This window comes from Pelmatolapia mariae, linkage group LG3_W (assembly GCF_036321145.2).
Source record: "Pelmatolapia mariae isolate MD_Pm_ZW linkage group LG3_W, Pm_UMD_F_2, whole genome shotgun sequence".
Taxonomy (NCBI): domain Eukaryota; kingdom Metazoa; phylum Chordata; class Actinopteri; order Cichliformes; family Cichlidae; genus Pelmatolapia; species Pelmatolapia mariae.
The window spans coordinates 30,244,516-30,265,851 of NC_086229.1; the positions used below are offsets into that span (position 1 = coordinate 30,244,516).

Here is a 21,336-nt window from a genome sequence, read left to right on the forward strand (position 1 = left end):
CAACTTGTTTGGGTACCTGGGTCGTTGACCCAGTGGTTTTAGTTTTGTACCTTTTATTTTTGTTTTCATCTTAGTTTATTATTGTGAAGGTTTCGATTTCTGTTTTGCATTTCTATTTTCCCCAATTCTTCTTGGTTTGGTTCCATACTCCCTCTATTCTGTGTCCAGTCAGTGTCTGTGTCTGCCCTGGTACCCCATCTGTTCCCTCTGTTGCAGTGCCTGCTTGTGAGTCTATGTCTGTAAGTTCAGTCTGTGTTTCCTGTTTTACTTTGAAAGTCAGTCTCTCATGTTAATGTGTGTGGTTTTGCTTCCTTTGTCTCGTCAGCCCTGATTTGTCCCAGCTGTGTTTCCCTCCTGTTTCCCATTCCCTGATTGCTCCCTCTGTGTATTTAAGTCTTGTGTTTTCCTTTGTTTGCGTCACGATCACCATCATATATGCTGTGTGTTCGGGCTGCTTGTGTAAGTTTATTTTGGATTCTGAGTTTTGTTACTTTTTGAGTTTAGCATTAAAGCTGTTTTGAGTTCACGTTTTGCCTCAGAGTGTCTGCACTGCCTGCACACAGCCCTCACATGACACAACTACAGCTACACTGCCAATGAGGCTACTTTCTTTAGGGCTATGCCTGTAACACTCTGCCTATTGCCTTCATATTAAATTTTTTTTTAATACTTCATCACGTCATTATGCGAGCACCAAGTAGGGGTTTGTGGAGATCAGAAATTATTTTACTGTTACTATTCATAATCATTATCATTACTATTACATTAATCATCATTTTATCATTTTATGGATATTACATTAACCCTTTAGAGCCGAGCGTAGCGCCCCCGCTACGATTTGCGTATCTATTTTTAAATCCCTGTATCACTGCAACCACGTAAGCTAGCGCAATAATTTTTTTTGCATATGAAACCGGAGAAGTTGTACTTACATCTTATGCCATCAGCTTGTCCTAGGTCACAGTTTCCTTCCACATATAGCTTTGCAAAAACTGCATAAAAAGCGCTTGCAGCAAAAAAAACATAATATTCCAGAAACACGCTTTGCCGATCCGATCACCTGTTCATAACCCTTCCTACATTGGAATAGACGTCAGCGCGATCTTTCGCATGTCCGCCATTACCTGCCCGAAACCGGAAGTGACGTCATTTTCGCAGAAATGTAGGTTTTTTTTACTGTCAGGGCCTCAGAGCCTATACTGGTGTTTTTAAAAGTTATCTTTGACTTTATGACTTTCTGTGTCGTTTCTGGGATGCTTAGAACTCAAATTGCACTGCTGGAAATAGTTTATTTTGATGCATATGCTGCTTTTTTGCAAATTTGCACTGTAATATTTATTTTCGTTTTTCCTGCTGTATATAAAAATTGGTGTATTTCAAAAGTAAAACTATGAAGACACTTCAAATAAATTTCCTGTGGTGGGAAACTAGTTTGTGCAACTTTTTTGTATTTACAGTTTTGAGGGATAAGCCTCTTAAATTTCTCTAACTAGAAATATATGTTAAAAAAACAAAAACGATTTTGAATTTTTTTGTAGTTTATTGCACTTTTTTGCAATTTATGTAATTACTATGCACTTAATGCATACATATTATTAAAATTTGGGCTGTAATGGTTGTATTGATGTATATCAACTTGAAATGCTCCCAAAATTGGCACTACAGCATGTAAAAATATAATATAAGCTCTGGCGGACTTGGTTCTATGGTAGGTCTTAAAGGGTTAAAGTCTGTATTTCAGGTGTTGTCATAATCACATGATAATCTTTCATTGCAGGTGCAACTGTAATCATGTTATACACATTGCATTTTTGTGCTTATTAAAGAGTTGAAGCTCGGTCAGCTAATTGATGGTCTGAAGCTTCGGGCAACGCGACGTCTGGCCGATCTATTGAGTAAAGTGGCCTAGAGTTATGGAAGAATTGCATACATGCTTACAATACAATACACCACATATAATCTAGAAACTGAATAGAGGCCTGTGTGTGTTCAGCAACCTGCTGCATTGGAGTTTGCTTGGTAACAGATGACTCAGAGTAAGTCGGGAAGTATGCCTCTAAAAGGTCTTTGTTTGTCGAGTGAGGTCATGCACTGAGGTCAAGACACACATAGTTTGCCTGCATACACACGCACACACAGTATGTAAACTTGTTTTGTTGTTTAATTCCAGAGATAAGTGAAGTAAAACAACAGGAAGCATCTGGCAGAGGAGCAGAGGAAGGAGCTGTTCTTTTTTAGGGTGTCCAAGGTTGGGATGACTGGAACTGTTAATTTGGATTGAACCCAGGACTGTATAGACGTTGGCTGAATAGTAGTGGTGTTCACCTTGGGGTGTCGATCAGAACACACAGGACGCCCAGATAAAGGTTATACGTCTTTACTTTGATTCAGTGGAGGCAGTCATGTTAACACTGATGTTTTGCTATAGGCTTAGGTTTAGTGGAGCTAGTGTTGATGTGCTGTCTTGTGTCAACTTTGGAGCGTATGAGCTGTATTGATCATTGAGTATGCATAAGTTAAAACCAGTGTTTTCCCTGTTAGGTTGAAGGAGTGTTTCTCTCTTGAGAATCATTCATGGAATTTCTGTTGCGGTGAACACGGTTAGACCAGTTGTCTCGGGAGCACGTCCCCAGAATTGAGGGGGTCGCTGTTTGTGCAGTTGCCTTTCTCTTTCTGGCGGTTTTCAGTGCATAAGTACCCACCGTAAGTAACTGCATGAAGTCTAGGCTTTAGTTAAGTAGATTTTGGTTAGGCAGTTAGTGGGAAAGTGCTGTTTTCAATTGCATGTCGAGAATCAATACTGAATCAATACAATAATTGTTATGGCTACAGTTGATGCTTTTGTTCAGTCTCCATCGGAGGTATTCTTGAATAGTTGTACTAAAGAACAACTCTTGAAACTTGCTGAACATTATGATGTCGATGTTGGGGATAAACGGTTAAAAGATGAGATTAAAGGAGTGTTAATGGCTGCATTAGTAAAGAAAGGCGTGTTGCCAGGTAAAATGCAGACTTTAGGGGCGGAGGTTGATCAGTCTGTGGTCTCAACTGCCGTTGCTTTGTCTTTTGAGCAGCAAAAGGAGTTGTTACTGTTACAAATGGAAAGAGACAAGCTGTGCATTGAGAAAGAACGTGTGAGGCATTCTTTAGAAAAGGAAAAGATGGAGCTGGAGCAGTATCGGCTAGACCTAATCAAGGCGGGCAAGTTATCAGGTGGTGTTGAGGCTAAAGAGTCTTCTCCACAAGGACTTGAAACTTTTGATGTTGTGCGTAATTTGCGTTTGGTGCCGAAATTTGATGAGAAAGAGCCAGATGCCTTTTTCTCCCTTTTTGAACGCATTGCCGAATTGAGAGGATGGCCAGAAGCTGACTGTGTGATTATGTTACAGTCTGTTTTGACTGGAAAGGCTCAGGAAGCTTATTCAGCACTCAGTGCGGTTGATTGTCAGAGTTTTGCTACTGTTAAAGATGCAGTTCTGAAAGCGTATGAGTTGGTACCGGAAGCTTACCGTCAACGTTTCAGATCATGGAGAAAGTCTGATAAGCAGTCGCATGTAGAGTTTGCGAGGGATTTAACTAAACACCTCGACAGATGGTGTTCTGCACTGGGAGTGACTACTTTTCAGGATTTATGTGAGTTAATGGTATTGGAGCAGTTTAAAGATTGTGTTCCTCCTGAGATTGCCACTTACATTGCCGAACGGGAAGTGACAACGGTTTCTGACGCTGCTAAATTGGCAGATGAATATATCTTGGCACATAAGGGGGAGGTTGGTAGAAACCATTTTTCAGTTGGTGCTCCTGCTAGAGCTTTTGGTCAAACTAAGTTTATGTCATCGGATTCTGCGAAGGCAAATGGTGGTGTGAAGCCCAGTAAGTTTGGTCGAGCTTGCAACTACTGCCATGGCGATGGTCACTGGAAAGCAGAAAGTCCCTTGTTGAAAAGCAAGTTGGCGCGTTCAGGCAAACAGGTTAAGCCTGCGGCTCTTACCATTCCTGCACGGGAAATTTCAGTAGTCTCTCGGGAAACGCCGGTTTCGACTAAGTCTGACTCAGAGAGCTATTCGGGGTTTGAGGATTTTGTGTCAGATGGGTTTGTATCACTCCCAGGTGATGTTCATAAAGTTCCTGTGAAGATTTTGCGTGACACAGGAGCGAAGGATTCTTCTATCTTAGCCTCCGTGTTGCCATTTTCACAGGTTACTGATACTGGTGAGTGTGTACTTGTTCAAGGCACGGGTTTAACCACTATCTGTGCCCCATTGCATAAGGTCAGGCTGTCATGCAGTTTTGTGGATGGTGATATCTGCCTTGGTGTCCCTCCTGCTTTGCCACTTGAGGGCGTACATGTGATTTTGGGGAATGATTTGGCTGGAAATCAAGTCTGGGCTGACAGTTCTTTGCCTGTTAAATCTAGAGTTCTGAATGAGTCCCATGAGTGTGAACAGGGTTTTTCTGACTTTGCAGCTTGTGCTGTTACAAGGGCTGCAGCTAAAAGTGATGCAGAGCCTGTAACTCAAGCAGAAGAGTGTTGATTGTTCCTGAACATTTGTCAGTTTCCCAGCAAGAGTTAATTCACGCACAGCGTGCTGATGCTTCACTGACTGAGCTGTTTCGCAAAGTGCAACCTAGTGATGATGCTAGAAGTGTGGCGTCAGGTTATTTTCTGCAGAAGGATGTACTGGTCCGTAAGTGGAGTCCGCAAGGGTTGGACTGTGTTGGAAGTCCAGTTGTCCAGATTGTGGTTCCGACTAAATACCGTGACGAGGTGTTGAAGTGTTCTCATGACAAATCTGGGCATTTGGGAGTGACGAAGACTTATAATTACATCTTGCGCTACTTCTTTTGGCCACGTCTTAAGCGTGATGTTTCAGCTTACATTAAGACCTGCCATACTTGCCAAATTGTAGGTAAGCCAAAGAAGTCTATAAAACCTGCTCCACTTTGTCCCATCCCTGCTGCGAGTAACCCATTCGAACATTTGATCATTGACTGCGTGGGCACTCTTCCTAGATCAAAATCTGGTTCAGAGTATCTGTTAACTGTAATGTGCCAGGTTACGCGTTATCCTGCTGCATATCCGCTGCGTACCATCACAACCAAGTCTGTGGTGAAGGCTTTGACACAGTTTATTTCTATATTTGCCATACCGAAGATTATTCAGAGTGATCAAACTTTTCGTCAAATCTATTTGCACAAGTTCTGAAGCTGTTGAACATCACACATAATAAAGCCTCTCCTTTTCATCCACAGAGCCAAGGTGCTTTGGAGCGCTTCCATCAAACACTAAAGTCCTTGTTACGTGCCTATTGCACCGCAATGAGGAGTGACTGGGAGGAAGGTTTACCGTGGCTTCTGTTGGCAGCGCGAGAAGTGTGCCAGGAGAGTACTGGGTTTAGCCCAAATGACTTGGTCTTTGGCCACAAAGTTCGGGGTCCCTTGAAAGTGCTGTGTGATAAGTGGTTGTCAGGTGGACCACCAGTGAACTTGATAGATTATGTTAATGGTTTTCGGCACAGACTGTATGTGGCAGGTCAGTTGGCAAAACGGAACCTTGAAAAGGCTCAGTTCAAGATGAAATATTTTTATGACCGGCGTTCTGAAGAGCAGCAGTTTAGTGCGGGTGACCAGGTTTTGGCTTTACTGCCGATTGCAGGGTCACCGTTCCAGGCACGGTTTGCTGGGCCTTACACCGTGGTACAGAAACTGTCTGAACAGAATTATCTGATTGCTACCCCGGATCGCCGGAAAAGAAATCAACTTTGCCATGTTAATTTGTTGAAACCATATCATGTTCGTCCTTTATCCGTCGGTCTGTCAGGCTCTCTCATTTCTCCTTCCGCATCGAGTCCAGGGTTGACTGCTTGTACAATAGCACAGTCAGTTTGTGGGGGGGAGGATGTGGCAGCACCTGATGATCCTTTATTGCTTGGTCGTCTGAAGAATTCCGAAACTCTTCAGAATTTGGATGTGCTGTTGGGCCATTTGCCTGCTGACAAATGTGCAGAACTGTCTGCATTAATTAAAAAGTATCCAACCTTGTTTAGAGACACACCTTCTAAAACAACTTTGATAGAGCATGATATTGATGTGGGTGATGCAAAACCAATCTGGCAGAGGTTCTACAGGGTCTCTGAGGAAAAGAGGAAAATAATTGAGAAGGAAGTTCAGTACATGTTGGAAAACAACATTGCAGTGCCGTTGTCATCAAGCTGGGCTTCCCCATGTTTGTTGGTTGAAAAAGCTGATAAATCACCACGTTGTTGCACAGACTTTCGTAAAGTAAATGCAGTGACCAAACCCGATTCCTATCCCTTGCCTCATATTGACGACTGTATTGACCAAGTTGGTGCAGCAAAATATGTGAGCAAGTTTGATCTGTTGAACGGATATTGGCAGGTGCCACTGACTCCCAGAGCTCAGGAAATATCTGCTTTCATCATACCATCTGGTCTTTATTCATATACAGTCATGGGTTTTGGTTTACGCAATGCTCCAGCTACATTTCAGCGACTCATGAATATGGTTGTTAATGGGCTGAAAGGCTGTGCTGTTTACCTAGATGACGTGGTGGTATATAGTAGCACCTGGGAGGATCATCTGGATCGTATTCACACTCTGTTTGAACGACTAGTTTGGGGAAATCTGACTATCAACCTGGCGAAATGTGAATTTGCAAAAGCAACTGTGACCTATCTAGGTAAGGTTGTGGGTCAAGGTTATGTGAGGCCGGTTGATGCAAAGGTGTTGGCCATCAAAGAGTTCCCTGTTCCAGTAACCAAAAAAGAACTCATGAGATTTTTGGGTCTGGTCGGTTATTATTGTTGTTTTTGTCGAAACTTTTCAACAGTGGCTGCTCCTCTGACTGATTTGTTGAAGGCCAAAGTAAAGTTTATTTGGTCTGCAGCATGCCAGCAAGCTTTTCGGGATGTAAAAGCTTTACTGTGCTCTGTACCTGTGCTTTTAGCACCTCGTCCGCATCAGCCCTTCAAGCTGTATGTGGATGCAAGCCACATTGGGGCAGGTGCTGTTCTAGTCCAAGCTGATAAGCAAGATACTGAACATCCAGTTAGTTTCTATTCCAAGAAGTTCAACTCCCATCAGCTGAATTATTCAGTCATTGAAAAGGAAGCTTTGGCATTAATTTTGGCCTTGCAGCATTTCAGAGTATATTTGGATTCTGCTCGGCCAATTGAGGTATTTTCTGACCATAACCCTCTCACTTTCTTGAACTCAATACAGAACCCAAATCAGGGGCTCATGCGGTGGGCTCTCTTTTTGCAGCCTTACACTTTGGACATTCAGCACATTAAGGGCAAAGATAATGTCTTGGCAGATGCTTTGTCCCATGCTCCTTTGTAACCAGCAGCTTCACTCATCATATGCTTTGAAGTATGTCCTCTCCAGTATCGTATTCCTTCCTCTTAAATTGCTCCTAGGTACCAAGGTTGCTGAGGTTGGAGATGTGCTGAAGATGAAAGGATTTTGAGCATGCTAAAAAGGTGTTGCATGGGTGTACATATGTTCGACAGTAATCTCTACATGTCCTTCTAGCTGCAAATTCATAATATAAATGATTGTGTTTGTCAACTCAGGGTAAGACACTGTTCTATGGGGGGGAGTGTGACAGCCAGTGGGCTGGCCTTGTGTTTTGTTTTTCTTTTACCTGTTTCTTGCAGGTAGGTGGAGCTGACCCAATTATTGATGCAGCACACCTGAGTAGGCCAGTCCCAGGGTATATAAAGGCACCTTGACTGAACCAGCGGTGGCTTGCTCTGTCTCTGTCTCTCTGGCACCCATCTTGTTCATTTTGAAGTTTCAGTTATGGCTGTTATGTCCTTTAAATTGTGTTTAAGTTACTTTACCTTATTTTCATTAAATATGTCTTACAGCCTTTAAAAACCTGTGTGTGGTCTCCCATTTGTTTGTCACTTCCTATGAGCCGGGTTGTGACACTTAGCTTAACAGCTCAGTACAGCAACACAGTAATGCAACCGCAGGCTTACAGAGTGGTGAGGGGTGTGGGTGTGGTCTGTGAACAGAACATATACAGAATACTGAATGTAATAAACATCTGAGTCATGAATTATGATCCATCAGCTCTCTTCAAATCTCACCAGAACTACAAATGGGAATTCCTATATGAACATCTACATGCACAAGTTTCATACACTACTCCCAAACCCTTACTGTACATGACACTGACTGCCAATACACCAATAGCGAACAGGTCAATACACATTGCACTTCTACATCTACTAAATGTCTAATTGGCATGAAAGACTAAAACTGTCCTTTCCAGGCAGGGCTCCACGTCTACTCACAGTTCTTTAGCGACGCACACAACTCACACCGTGTGTAGACATCCCCTGCTGAGTCAGTCTGCCAGGTGCCTCTAGCTATGTGTTAGACAGCCTAACATATGAAACAGGAAAGTTTGAAGCCTAAAGACTTAAAGAATTTGAAGAAAAGTTAGGGCTGGACCAGGTGACCCCGAATCCTCCCTTAGTTAACCCTTTAAGACCTACCATAGAACCAGAGGTGGGTAGTAACGAGTTACATTTACTCCGTTACATTTACTTGAGTAAGTTTTTGAAAAAAATGTACTTTTAAAGTACCTTTTTTGGACGATACTTTTTACTTTTACTTGAGTAAATTTGTGAAGAAGAAACTGTACTTTTACTCCGCTACATTTACAAAATTCGACTCGTTACTTTTTAAAAAATAATTAGTTTAACACATTAGATAACATGCCGCCAGTGGAGTTTCCGGTAACTTTGGCCATGCAGTCACATGACCAGTTTGAAACTGTGGGGGGCAGAGCGGCCCAAGCGTTTCAAAGTAGCGGAAACACGGAAAGAAGCCAACCCATGAAAACATGGCAGAGCCAGCTGTCTACGCTAGAGCTGAAGAGGATGAACACCCTTGGCGTCACATACAAAGGATGTTTCGCTTAAAAGCGAAACAGCTATGTGTGGGACTCATGTAATGGGTGGACACAGATGGAAGTATTGTAATAGATATTGCCCCCCTCCTCTCCATAATTTCATGCATTCTTATCATTGTTACGTTATGCATTCAGTTCTTTATTACTATTTCTGACACATACTGTGCTCACTGGCAATCCAGCTAGGATATTCTGGTCAATGATGATTCCCATGGGTGGTGCTCACGCAGGCACTGAATCGGGCAGCTTTGGGGTCCTGTGTGTTTTACTGCACAGATAGCCTGCAGAGTGCAGCTACGCTAACTGAAGTGCTTGTGTTTTGTATTTGCAGGTGAGCACAAGTGATGTGATTTATAAACAGAATGATGTTGATGTATGAGAAATGTATTAGAGTAAGGTACTGTCATTAATGGAACACAACGCTAATGTCGGAGTTTGTGATTTACATGATGTACCTGAACTGGTGTTAAACGGCATATCACATCGCAAATGATTAAAAAGGGGATCGAGAGGGTAGTCTCCAGGTGCTACAATACTAGTTGGATGAGCATGCGAGTGTGCAGAATATTGTAATATGAACATTGGTAGGAAAATACTGAGTGAATGAGTACTTTGTTAATACAGGTTCAGTAGTTATGTGAAAAGTTGTCCTGTGTGTGTTTTACTTCACAGATAGCCTGCAGAGTGCAGCTACGCTAACTGAAGTGCTTGTGTTTTGTATTTGCAGTTGCAAATGAGCAAGTAAAGAGAACGATTCTTAACTCATGCACGCCTGGAAGTGTCAAGTGTGCAACATATGTCTTCAGTGTCGGTGTCTTCAGTGACAACTTTTCAGCGTGAAAAAACTCAGCTCATGTAACCTGAGGAAACGGTAAGTTTTCTCTAAATATATTTAAGCTGTGGTTAGCTGGATGTCAGTTTTATGTTACAGCAGCTGTGTCGAGCTCGAGCTGCGAGTCATATTTTCGGCGCTATGTTGTAGTGAGATAAGTTTGTGGGTGTTTTGTGCAGCTTCAGCTGTCCTTTTAACTGCTCGCTGGTTAGCTAGCGTAAGCTATAAGCTAACAGCTAGCCTGGTTAATGACGCTAGAGTTCCACGCACATGCAAACAGCTCGTCTCTACAGCTTTAACTGTTAAAACAGAAGGCAATACTGCGGCTGACAGGGTTTATTATGTGAAACAGCAGCTTGTTTAGTTTAAACAGTCTGCATTATGCTGGGGAAACACTGCGATTTATTTCAGTCGCGTTATTCAGCTCCTGCTCAAACTGTACAATTAAATCGCAGAGGTTAGAAGTTCATAGGCCACGATGCAGGGTCTCACACTATACGGCCTGATGCTCTGATGCGACCTGAGTGCTCAAACTGTGCGTCCATAACGTGAAGCTTATCATACAAAATCTGTCTCTCGCTCTCCCTCTCTCTGTCTTTCACTCACTCACACAGGCACACACACCACCACTGTCAACTTTGCTAAATTACTTATGAAAAACATTGACCAGGCAGCTGTGATTGAGCAGCAATGTCCATCCAACTCTTTTCATGGTTGTTGTAGTCATGATAATTTTGTGAGGCCACATTGAAAAGCCTTGGATACGGAAGCGTAGTACGGAAGCGTAGAGCTGCCACCCAGGCAAAAGAAAAATAGAAAAGTGAAAAGTATATTGTTCTAACAATATACCTTTCACGTTTGAACAATATAATATCACGTTATTACAATATACAGAATTATCACGTTCGTACAATATAAATATTATATAGGCTACATTGCAGCTCCAGTCACACTTCCGCTTCTTCGTCTTTTCCCAGAGTAACAGCCAAACAGGAGGATCTATTGGCTAGCACTGCTTAGCCTTGCACGCATTCTTATTTTAAACTTAATCTGGAATTCATTGCAAACTGTTTATTGAATGACAAGATTTTGTTTTTCTACAAGAGTTAGTAAAAACATCTCCAGTGTGATCAAATCTTCTTGCCAAACATCCGCAGCTTTGCAGTGTATACAGCACTATAATGACCAGACCTAATTCTTTTGAAAACCATATATCTTTCCACAGGTCTTAACTTCATCAGACATCACCTAGACACAGAACTGGATGATGCCAGCGCAAACAGCAGCCTAACCGACTAAGATGATGGATCCATGGGGTCAGGAAAGCCAGAAGCACGGCTGGAGAGGTACCTTTCATGTCCATTCACTGGAGGTGTGGATCTATTGCATGGCGTTCCTCACATCAAGAAGCTGTTGATCAAAATCAATACAGCTCTTCCTGCATCTGGAGCTTGTGAAGGACTTCTCAGTCATGCAGGACTCCTGTTCTCTGCTAAGCAGTTACAGCTTCACAGAAAGAACCTTGAGAGCAAACTGCTGCTGAAGCTTAACCACCACCTCACTGAGTGAAGAAATGGCACATTTTTGCTAAATATGCAGAAATAGATGCACACCCATACAATTTATGGTAAACTGAGCTCCCTTGTATGTACATACATTGAGGATGCCTCGTTCTGTTTTCTCTGAGGCTGGTGTGCCATTTGGAGCAAAAATGAATATAAAGTTTACAGCATATCTTGTCACTGGAAATTGTTTGCACTGTTTATATATTTATATTAATTACTGTAGGTATTGGTGAAAAAAGCTTGTTTGAAAAATGTTGTGAAAATCTGAAATCTTGAAATTAGAATTGTTGTGCCTTATTTTGTTGTTTTTTTTTTTTTACATATATTCCTTTTGAAAATACTAAAATTTGTATATTTATTTATTTTTGTTTGTCTGATAGCATTTATTTATAAAATAAATTGGACATTTCAAACAGTTACTTGCTACTTGAGTAGTCTTTTCACCAAGTACTTTTTTACTTTTACTCGAGTAACTTTTTTGAAGACTACTTTTCACTTTTACTTGAGTAATAATATTTTAAAGTAATGCTACTCTTACCTGAGTACAATTTTTGAATACTCGACCCACCTCTGCATAGAACCAAGAACGCCAATTTCAGCCCACATAAATATATCAACAGCAGTGATCACAAAACGGTGTATAACTGAAAACAGTAGTGAGATCTTTAACCAGGTCTTCCCCTTAACACCTGACCTGTCCAGAGGTTCAGTCAATGAGCTCGTCAATAGCTTCAATGCTAAAATGTTAAATGTAATGGACATTATTGCTCCCATTAAGGTGAAGGTTATCTCTGGAAGGAAAAAGTCTCCATGGAGAAACTCCACACTGGTGAAAAATGAAAAAAGAGAGTGTAGGAAAGCTGAGCACAGATGGAGAAAAACAAACCTCCTGGTTCATTATGACATATAAAGAGAAACTTCAGAGTTATAATTTACAACTGAGGAGTGCAAGGAGGTCCTACTTCTCTGACATCATCACCAAAAGCAGTCATAATGCTCGGGTCTTATTTTCTACAGTTGACAGGCTAACAAACCCTCCTGTGTCAGTGGCAGCTGAACTTCATTCGACCATGGCCTGCAATGACTTTGCCAAATTCTTCACAGAAAAAATCCAAAAGATTAGACAAGCAATTGGTACATCAACAGCAGATCCAGGATATGTACTGTGTCCACCAAAAAACTGTTTAAACACCATCAAACAGTTTCACCCTATTAACAGCAAAGACCTGGAGGACATCTAAGTCAACTAAACTCCTCCTCTTGCTGTTTAGATGTCCTGCCAACAAGTTTTTTCAAAAAGGTCTCAAAGACTTTGGAGTCAGACCTGTTACAGATCGTCAACTTTTCTTTAATGTCAGGTGTGTTTCCAGAACCACTAAAAACTGCTGTAATTAAACCTATACCGGAAAAGGACAATTATGACAAGACACAAATAAACAACTACCGGCCGATCTCAAATCTCCCATTTTTAAGTAAAATCATTGAAAAAGCAGTTTCTCAACAGCTCAAACACAGAATAACTGCTATGACGCCTTCCAGTCAGGTTTTAGACAGAACCACAGCACTGAAACCGCTCTGACCAAAGTGTTTAATGACATATGTCTGAATACAGACAGTGGAAAAATGTCAGTCTTAGTTCTACTGGATCTCAGTGCAGCATTTGATACAGTTGACCACAACATATTACTCAAACGACTGGAGAACTGGGCAGGTCTTTCAGGAACTGTACTAAACTGGTTCAAAACATACTTTGAAAACAGGAAATACTTTGTATCAATAGGTAACTTCACATCTGAGCAGACAAGTATCACATGTGGAGTTCCCCAAGGTTCCATCTTGGGACCCCTTCTGTTCAACATTTACATGCTCCCACTGGCACAGATTATAAAGAACAACAAAATAAACTATCACAGCTATGCAGATGACGCACAAATATATATCACAATGTCACCAGGAGACCGAGGCCCTGTACAGGCTCTTGGTAAATACATTGAGGAAATTAATGACTGGTTGTGCCACAATTTTCTCCAGCTAAACAAAGACAAAACTGAAGTAATAGTCTTTGGTGCCAAAGAAAAACGATTACAGGTCACCAGAGAACTTCAATCTATACACCTAAAAACCACAAACCAGGCCAGAAATTTGGGTGTAGTGATGGATGCAGACCTAAACTTAGAAAAACACATTAAGACAATAACAAAATCAGCCTACTATCACCTCAAGAATATATCAAGGATAAAAGATCTGATGTCTCAACAGGACCTGGAAAAACTAGTCCATGCATTCATCTTTAGCAGGCTTGATTACTGTAACAGCATCTTTACAGGTCTACCTAAAAAATCAGTCAGACAACTACAGCTCATTCAGAACTCTGCTGCTCGAGTCCTCACTAAGACCAAAAAAGTGGACCACATCAGTCCAGCTCTGAGGTCTTTACACTGGCTGCCTGTCCGTCAGAGGATAGACTTTAAAGTTTTGATGCTGGTCTATAAAGCTCTGAATGGTTTAGGACCAAAATACATTTAGTGACCTCCTGACCCAGTATGAACCTTCCAGATCCCTCAGGTCATCTGGATCCGTTTTTTTTATCAGTTCCCAGAGTCAGAACCATACATGGAGAAGCTGCATTCAGCTTTTATGCTCCATATATCTGGAACAAACTCCCAGAAAGCCTCAGATCAGCTGAAACACTCAGTTTATTTAAATCCAGGTTGAAGACTCACCTGTTCTCGGCTGCATTTGAATAAAACACCAAATCCACACTTTTAAACTTAAATTTCAAAACTTAAATTTTAACTACTGATTTTATCTACTGTTCTGATTTTATCTACTGTTTTTTTAATCAATTTTAAATCATGCTTTTTATTTGTTTTTGTTTTTAATATCTCTGTAAAGCACTTTGAATCACCTTGTTGTTGAATTGTGCTATATAAATAAACTTGCCTTGCCTTGCCTTGCCAGAGCTTACTTTATATTTTTACATGCTGTGGAGCCCTTTTTGGGAGCATTTCAAGTTGCTATACATTAATATAACTGTTATAGCCCACATTTTAATAATATGTATGCATTAAGTCCATAGTAACTACATAAATTGAAAAAAAGTGCAATAAACTACAAAAAAATCTGAAAATCTTTTTTTTTTTTTTTTTTTTTTTTTTTTACATATATTTCTACTTAGAGAAATTGAAGAGGTTTATCCCTCAAAACCTTAAATACAACAAAGTTGCAATAGTTTACAACAACAGGAAAGTTAGTTTGAGTGTCTTCTTAGTTTTATTTTTGAGATACACCCAATTTTTATATACTGCAGAAAAAACGAAACACAATCCTATAATGCAAATTTGCAGAGAAAACATGTGCATAAAAAATAAACTATTTAAAGCAGTGCAATTTGAGTTCTAAGCATCCCAGAAACTATTCAGAAAAGCATAAAGTCAAACATGACTTATAAAAACACCAGTAAAGGCTTATATGGCCTACAAGTAAAAAAAACTACATTTTCCGCGAAAATGATGTCACTTCCGGTTTCGGGGAGGTAATGGCGGACATGCGATAGTTCGCACTGATGTCTATTTCAATGTAGGAAGTGTTACGAACAGCTGATCGGATCGGCAAAGCGTGTTTCTGGAATATTATGTTTTTGTTTCTGCAAGCGCTTTTATGCAATTTTTGCAAAGCTTTATGTGGAAGGAAACTATGACCTAGGAAAAGCTGATGGCATAAGATGTAAGTACAACTCGTCTGGTTTCATATGCAAAAAAAAATTATTGCGCTAGCTTACGTGGTTCCGGTTCTACAGGGATTTTAAAATAGTTACGCAAAACGGAGCGTGCCCGCTCCGACCGGCTTTAAAGGGTTAAGCTGCCAGGGGATTCCCATGATGCACTGGGTGTTTCTTCTTCACTCACTATGTGTTAATATACCTCTCTGCACTGAATCATATCTGTTATTAATCTCTGTCTCTCTTCCACAGCATGTCTTTATCCTGTCTTCCTTCTCTCACCCCAACCAATCACAGCAGATGGCCCCGCCCCTCCCTGAGCCTGGCTCTGCCGGAGGTTTCTTCCTGTTAAAAGGGAGTTTTTTCTTGCTCATAGAGGGTCATATGATTGTTGGGTTTTTCTCTGTATGCATTTCTTTATCTTACTATGTAAAGCTTTTTGAGGTGACCGTTGTGATTTGTGCTGTACAAATAGTGCTGAATTAAACTGAACTTTTACATTTGTGTGGAAATGTTACCTGCTCTCAGTGATGGCTTCACAGCACCTGAATCAGCTGCCTGCACTGTAACACACAGAGACAGAACTATGAGAGTGTCACACGTGTCATCTGTCTTCAACACTGTTTCACATACTCGCCTGTAGCGTGCTGGTGTGTTTCTGACAGTAGTGAGGTAGACTCAGTTAGCAGGTGTTACTGACCCACAGTCACTGTGAAGACTTCAAATCAAATCAAATCACTTTTATTGTCACGTCACATGTGCAGGTACACTGGTACAGTACATGTGAGTGAAATTCTTGTGTGCGAGCTTCGCAAGCAACAGAGTTGTGCAAAATACAATAGCGTAAAACAAGCAAAAATATAAAATGGCTAATCTGAAGTAATAAATATATGTACAATATATAAGGTGTATACATTACTGAGTGTGTGTACTAAATATGTTTTTCTACATGTATGTGTGTGTGAGTGTGTATATAGTGTGTATATACATGTATGTGTGTGTGGGTGTGTATATAGTGTGTATATACATGTTTTACAAATGAAATAAAGTAGACAATAAAATAAGATATATAAAATATACAGAGGTTGGTATGTGCAAAACAGTGGCATTGATGTACAGTATGGAGTGCATAATGTTGAAGTTCCAGTAGTGAAGGTGAGGTGTCTATGAAGTGTTCAGCAGTCTGATGGCCTGATGGAAAAAGCTGTCTCTCAGTCTGCTGGTACGGGACCGGATGCTGCAGAACCTCCTTCCTGATGGAAGTAGTCTGAACAGTTTGTGGCTGGGGTGACTGGAGTCCTTGATGATCCTCCCCGCTTTCCTCAGGCACCGCTTCCTGTAGATGTCTTGGAGGGAGGGAAGCTCACCTCCAATTATCCGTTCAGCACACCGCACTACTCTCTGGAGAGCTTTGCGGTTGTAAGCGGTGCTGTTGCCATACCAGGTGGTGATGCATCCTGTGAGGATGCTCTCAATGGCACAGCGATAGAAGGTCCTGAGGATGCGGGGGCTCATGCCGAATCTTTTCAGTCTCCTGAGAAAGAAGAGGCGCTGCTGCGCCTTCTTCACTGTTTTGTTTATGTGTACTGACCACGTAAGATCCTCAGCCAGATGTACTCCAAGGAAGCGGAAGCTGCTCACTCTCTCCACAGCGGCGCCGTTGATGGTGATGGGGGTGTGTACTCCTCTGCACCTCCGGAAGTCCACTATCAACTCCTTTGTCTTTGCGACGTTGAGGGTGAGATGGTTGTCTTGACACCAGTGGGTCAGGGCGCTGACCTCCTCCCTGTAGGCCGTCTCATCACCGTTGGTGATAAGACCCACCACTGTAGTGTCGTCCGCAAACTTCACAATGATGTTGGAGTTGTTAGTGGCCGTGCAGTCGTAGGTGTAGAGTGAGTACAGGAGAGGGCTCAGTACACACCCCTGTGGAGCACCAGTGTTCAGTGTGACGGGGGATGAGGTGATGCTGCCCAGTCTGACCACTTGGCGTCTGTCAGACAGGAAGTTGAGGATCCAGCTGCAGAGGGAGCTGCTCAGTCCTAGATCCTGCAGTTTCCTGTCCAGCTTCGAGGGAACGATGGTGTTGAATGCTGAGCTGTAGTCTACAAACAGCATTCTCACATACGTGTCTCTCTTCTCCAGGTGTGACAGGGCAGTATGGAGTGTCAGGGCTATGGCATCATCAGTGGACCTGTTGTGGCGGTATGCGAACTGTAGAGGGTCCAGTGAGTCGGGTAGTGCAGAGCAGATGAAGTCCCTGACCAGCTTCTCGAAGCATTTGCTCACGATGGGGGTCAGGGCTACAGGTCGCCAGTCGTTCAATGAGGAGATGGTGGAGGATTTGGGTACAGGGACGATGGTGGCCATTTTGAAGCAGGCTGGGACTACAGACAGAGAGAGGGAAAGGTTGAAGATGTTTGTAAACACTCCAGCCAGCTGGGCCGCGCATGACTTGAGGACGCGGCCGGGAATCCCGTCCGGACCAGTAGCTTTGCGTGCGTTCACTCTTCTGAAGCACTTCCGCACATCCTCCTCAGACACAGTGTGCGCACTGACGTCATCCGCGGTGCGCACACTGTCCGGTCTCATGGTGTTCGCTGTGTCGAATCTGGCGTAGAATACGTTTAGATCCTCACACAGAGAGGCCGTGGTCTGCGGTGTGCTGGTTTTGCCTCTAAAGTCTGTGATCGTGTTTAGTCCCTGCCACATACTCCGAGGGTTGTCAAACTGTTGCTCCACCCTGTCCCTGTACTCACGTTTGGCTGCTTTGATCGTCTTCCGGAGTTGGTAATGTGCGTGTTTGTAGTCCGATGTGTTCGCGGAGGCAAAAGCGGTGCTCCGTGCCGCCAGCGCCGTGCGAACATCTCCGTTAATCCAGGGTTTTTGATTTGGGAAGGATTTAACTGTTCTGGATGGGACGACATCTTCCACGCATTTCCTGATAAATCCGCAGACTGTGTCTGTGTACTCATCAATGTCTTTAGCAGCCACGTGAAACATTTCCCAGTCCGCGTGATCAAAACAGTCCCGCAGCGTGGACTCCGATTGGTCCGACCAACGATGCACCGCCCTCAGGGTTGGAGCTTCCTGTTTCAGCCTCTGCCTGTAGGCGGGTAGAAGCAGGATGGAGCGGTGGTCTGATTGGCCGAATGGAGCGCGGGGGAGGGCTTTGTATGCATCCCGGAAAGAGGTGTAGCAGTGGTCAAGAAGCCGGTCTCCACGAGTGTTGAAATGGATGTGTTGGTGTAGTTTTGGTGAGACTTTCTTCAGGTTACCCTTATTAAAGTCCCCGGTCGTGATAAACGCCGCCTCTGGGTGTGCGGTTTCCTCACTGCTGATCGCGCTGTACAGTTCCCTGAGTGCTCGGTCAGTGTCGGCTTGTGGGGGAATGTAAACAGCCGTAATAATCACTGCTGTGAATTCCCTCGGTAGCCAGAATGGCCGGCACTTAACCATCAGGTACTCCAGGTCCGGTGAGCAGAAGGATTTGACCGGGTGCACGTTCGCATAATCACACCAGCTGTTGTTGATCATGAAACACACACCACCGCCTCTGCTTTTCCCAGTAAGCTCCTGTGACCTGTCCGCGCGGTGCACGGAGAACCCCGGTAGTTGTACTGCGGAGTCCGGTACCTGTCGGTCGTACACAAGGAGACATGTGGTACTCGTGAAAAAATAAAGAAAAAGTAAAATTAAACACAAAAAACAGCTGTTGCTTGGGGGAGCTCGCGACGAGGCTGCCATACTCGGCGCCATCTTGAGATGACTTTACCTGCTGACAGAGCTCCCACTGATCTGCTCTATGTGCCGAGTCTCCTATTCAACATGCCAGAGGCAGCTCACACCCACAGAGCCAGGATAAATTTAAAACAGCGTTTTCGTGTGAAAACGCTCCGCTTCCGCACTGAAATGGCCGAAAACACTTACGTTCCAGTACTGCGCATGCGTGGAACTCAAGACAATTCGACCTGCCTCATTTCTGTCTGCTGTTTATTTACTTTCCAGCTCTTTGAAACATCTCTTTGAAAAGCACCGAGTTTTTTAAATGGACTAACAATGAGGTGGAGTTGTTGCTGCGAGTAACACAAAAGTACAAAGTTGCAAAAGCGAGTGAGACTTAAAGAATTTGAAGAAAAGCTATGTGGAGCATGTACAGACTGATATTAATCTTTAATAGGGCTGTCAAAATTGAGAGCAAACAAAACAAATGCTGTATAATGCCCTCCAATAGCTTAGTTTAATTGGCCACATGACTGCATCACATGACTAAAATGTGTCATCGTTTTCAAAAAGTCTTTGGGTTCGCTGTCCACACTGCGATGCGAAAACACCATTTTAAAATGTATCCGTTTTTGAGAGCTTTTTTCAAAACGCTGTGTTTTCCTTGTCCGAAAACGCTGTGGACGGAGGGTCAAAATGGAGAAAAAAAGATGCGCTTTCAAACGAAAACATATTAGTGCGGACATGACCTTCATGAGTCACTGCACATGATATCAGCTCAGGGTGAGACATTTCAACACCTAACGGTGTTTAATCAGGAAGCATTACGCACAACATGTCTTTCATCTGCTCTAAACATATGAACAGCTGCCTATCTTTCACACCGATATAAGCCTTAAAAATGTACCCAGAATGTGCTTTGTTTTCTCCAGTGAATGATCAAACATCAGGGCACTAGCGGTTGTGTCTGCTTCTCTATGGCATGGACATTAAAAGCTCTGATACTGAGATAATGATCTACCTCGTGGTGTGGATGCTGTTTGTAACAGACTTTATTATTTTCATCCATGAAAACTTTAATGTGTTTTGGGAAGTTATGTCAGATAAAAGATGATTGAACTAAAGGAGCCCGAGTGGTTATATTGTTATTTTAATGACTCTTCAGGCACTGTGTAGGTATTAGACTGACCCGTACAGTTCACTGTGAAGACACTAACGAGGTCAGACATTTATGAAGACGATGATTTACAGGTGCACTGTCAGCATGTGGAAATCCATATAAATATAGCTTTTAATATTTTCATAATAACATCATTTTCTGTTGTACCTGAGTGCGTGGTTTTCATGGTTACCTGTCCTCCTGCCAGGCTTCCCCTGATTTCTGATGACCACCTGATCATAAGTGACGTCAGCAGCACCTGAACAGAGACATGGATGAGGTGATGCTGGTGGATTAGAAACAGGAAACATGACCGTCCTTTTCTGAACATGTCCACTCTCAGCCTCTATGAATGTCTACAACTGAACCACCTTCTCTGTAGGGACTTTTAGTCCTCTGGGCCATGATGCATCGATGTGTTAGTGTTACAGTAAGTACAAAGACATGAGTGTCCACCTAAAGAGCATTAACCAGAGTAGTAGCCCACACAACACTGACTCTCAATACCATGGATATGACTTTCCTTCCCTTTCATCATTCTTCACTACTTTGTGTTTGGCTGTCACATACAATCCCAGTAACACACTTAAGATTGTGTGACATGACACAAAGTTTAAGGAGTATTAAACTTCTAGGCAACGTCTTATATAACACTGTATATTTTCTGTTATGATCTGCTGTTTTATCTGCACATTTGTTGTAAGAAACAAAACTTGATTTAATTAAATTCATTTTTAATGGTTCATCTGTACCTGCAGTGAGAATCCTCACATCAGAGTAGACAACGTATGGATCAGCATGATGTGTATCTGGAACACACACACAGAATCACACACAGAGGTCATATAGCTCAATTAAAAAAATGAGTCACACTCATAACATATCAGCATGTGTTTGTAAAGGTCCTCAGTCGTTCAGGTCATGGTAGTCTAAGGTGAAATAAGAGCATCAGCACTTTAAGTTTCCTGAAGAATTTTCAGCTTCTTCAAGTCTAAGACTAAATGTTGGACAGTCCCACATCTTAAGCCCCAGTGGGACTTGAACCTTAAAAGGGTCGTTGACCCACTATTGATCATGTCCCTCATGACATGAGTCAAGGTGTGAAGTGTGGGTCATTATCAGCACAGGTTTTGATAAGGTCTCTTAATGTTTTCACCCGAAATACTCACTACTCACAAATAAGGTGAAGGTTGTTGTAGTTCTTATTACAGTTACATAAATAATGAAGTACACAGAGTTTAAGTTCTAAAGCTTTACATGGCAGGCCATAATAAAAAAAGTATGTGGCCAATAGAAGGTCACAGCATTAGATAAACATGGACTAAAATCCAAATAACGCACATTCACCATGTAACGCTCGGAGAAAGAGCAAACAACCCAAGAGCAAAA

The 21,336-nt window shown here is 42.4% G+C and overlaps 1 protein-coding gene across 1 annotated transcript in view; it reads left to right on the top strand.

The window, feature by feature from the left end:
- The window catches only part of LOC134621872 (NLR family CARD domain-containing protein 3-like), a 182,888-nt gene that overhangs the window by 53,635 nt on the left and 107,917 nt on the right, over positions 1-21,336 (top strand). The gene's annotated exons all lie outside the window — the stretch shown is intronic.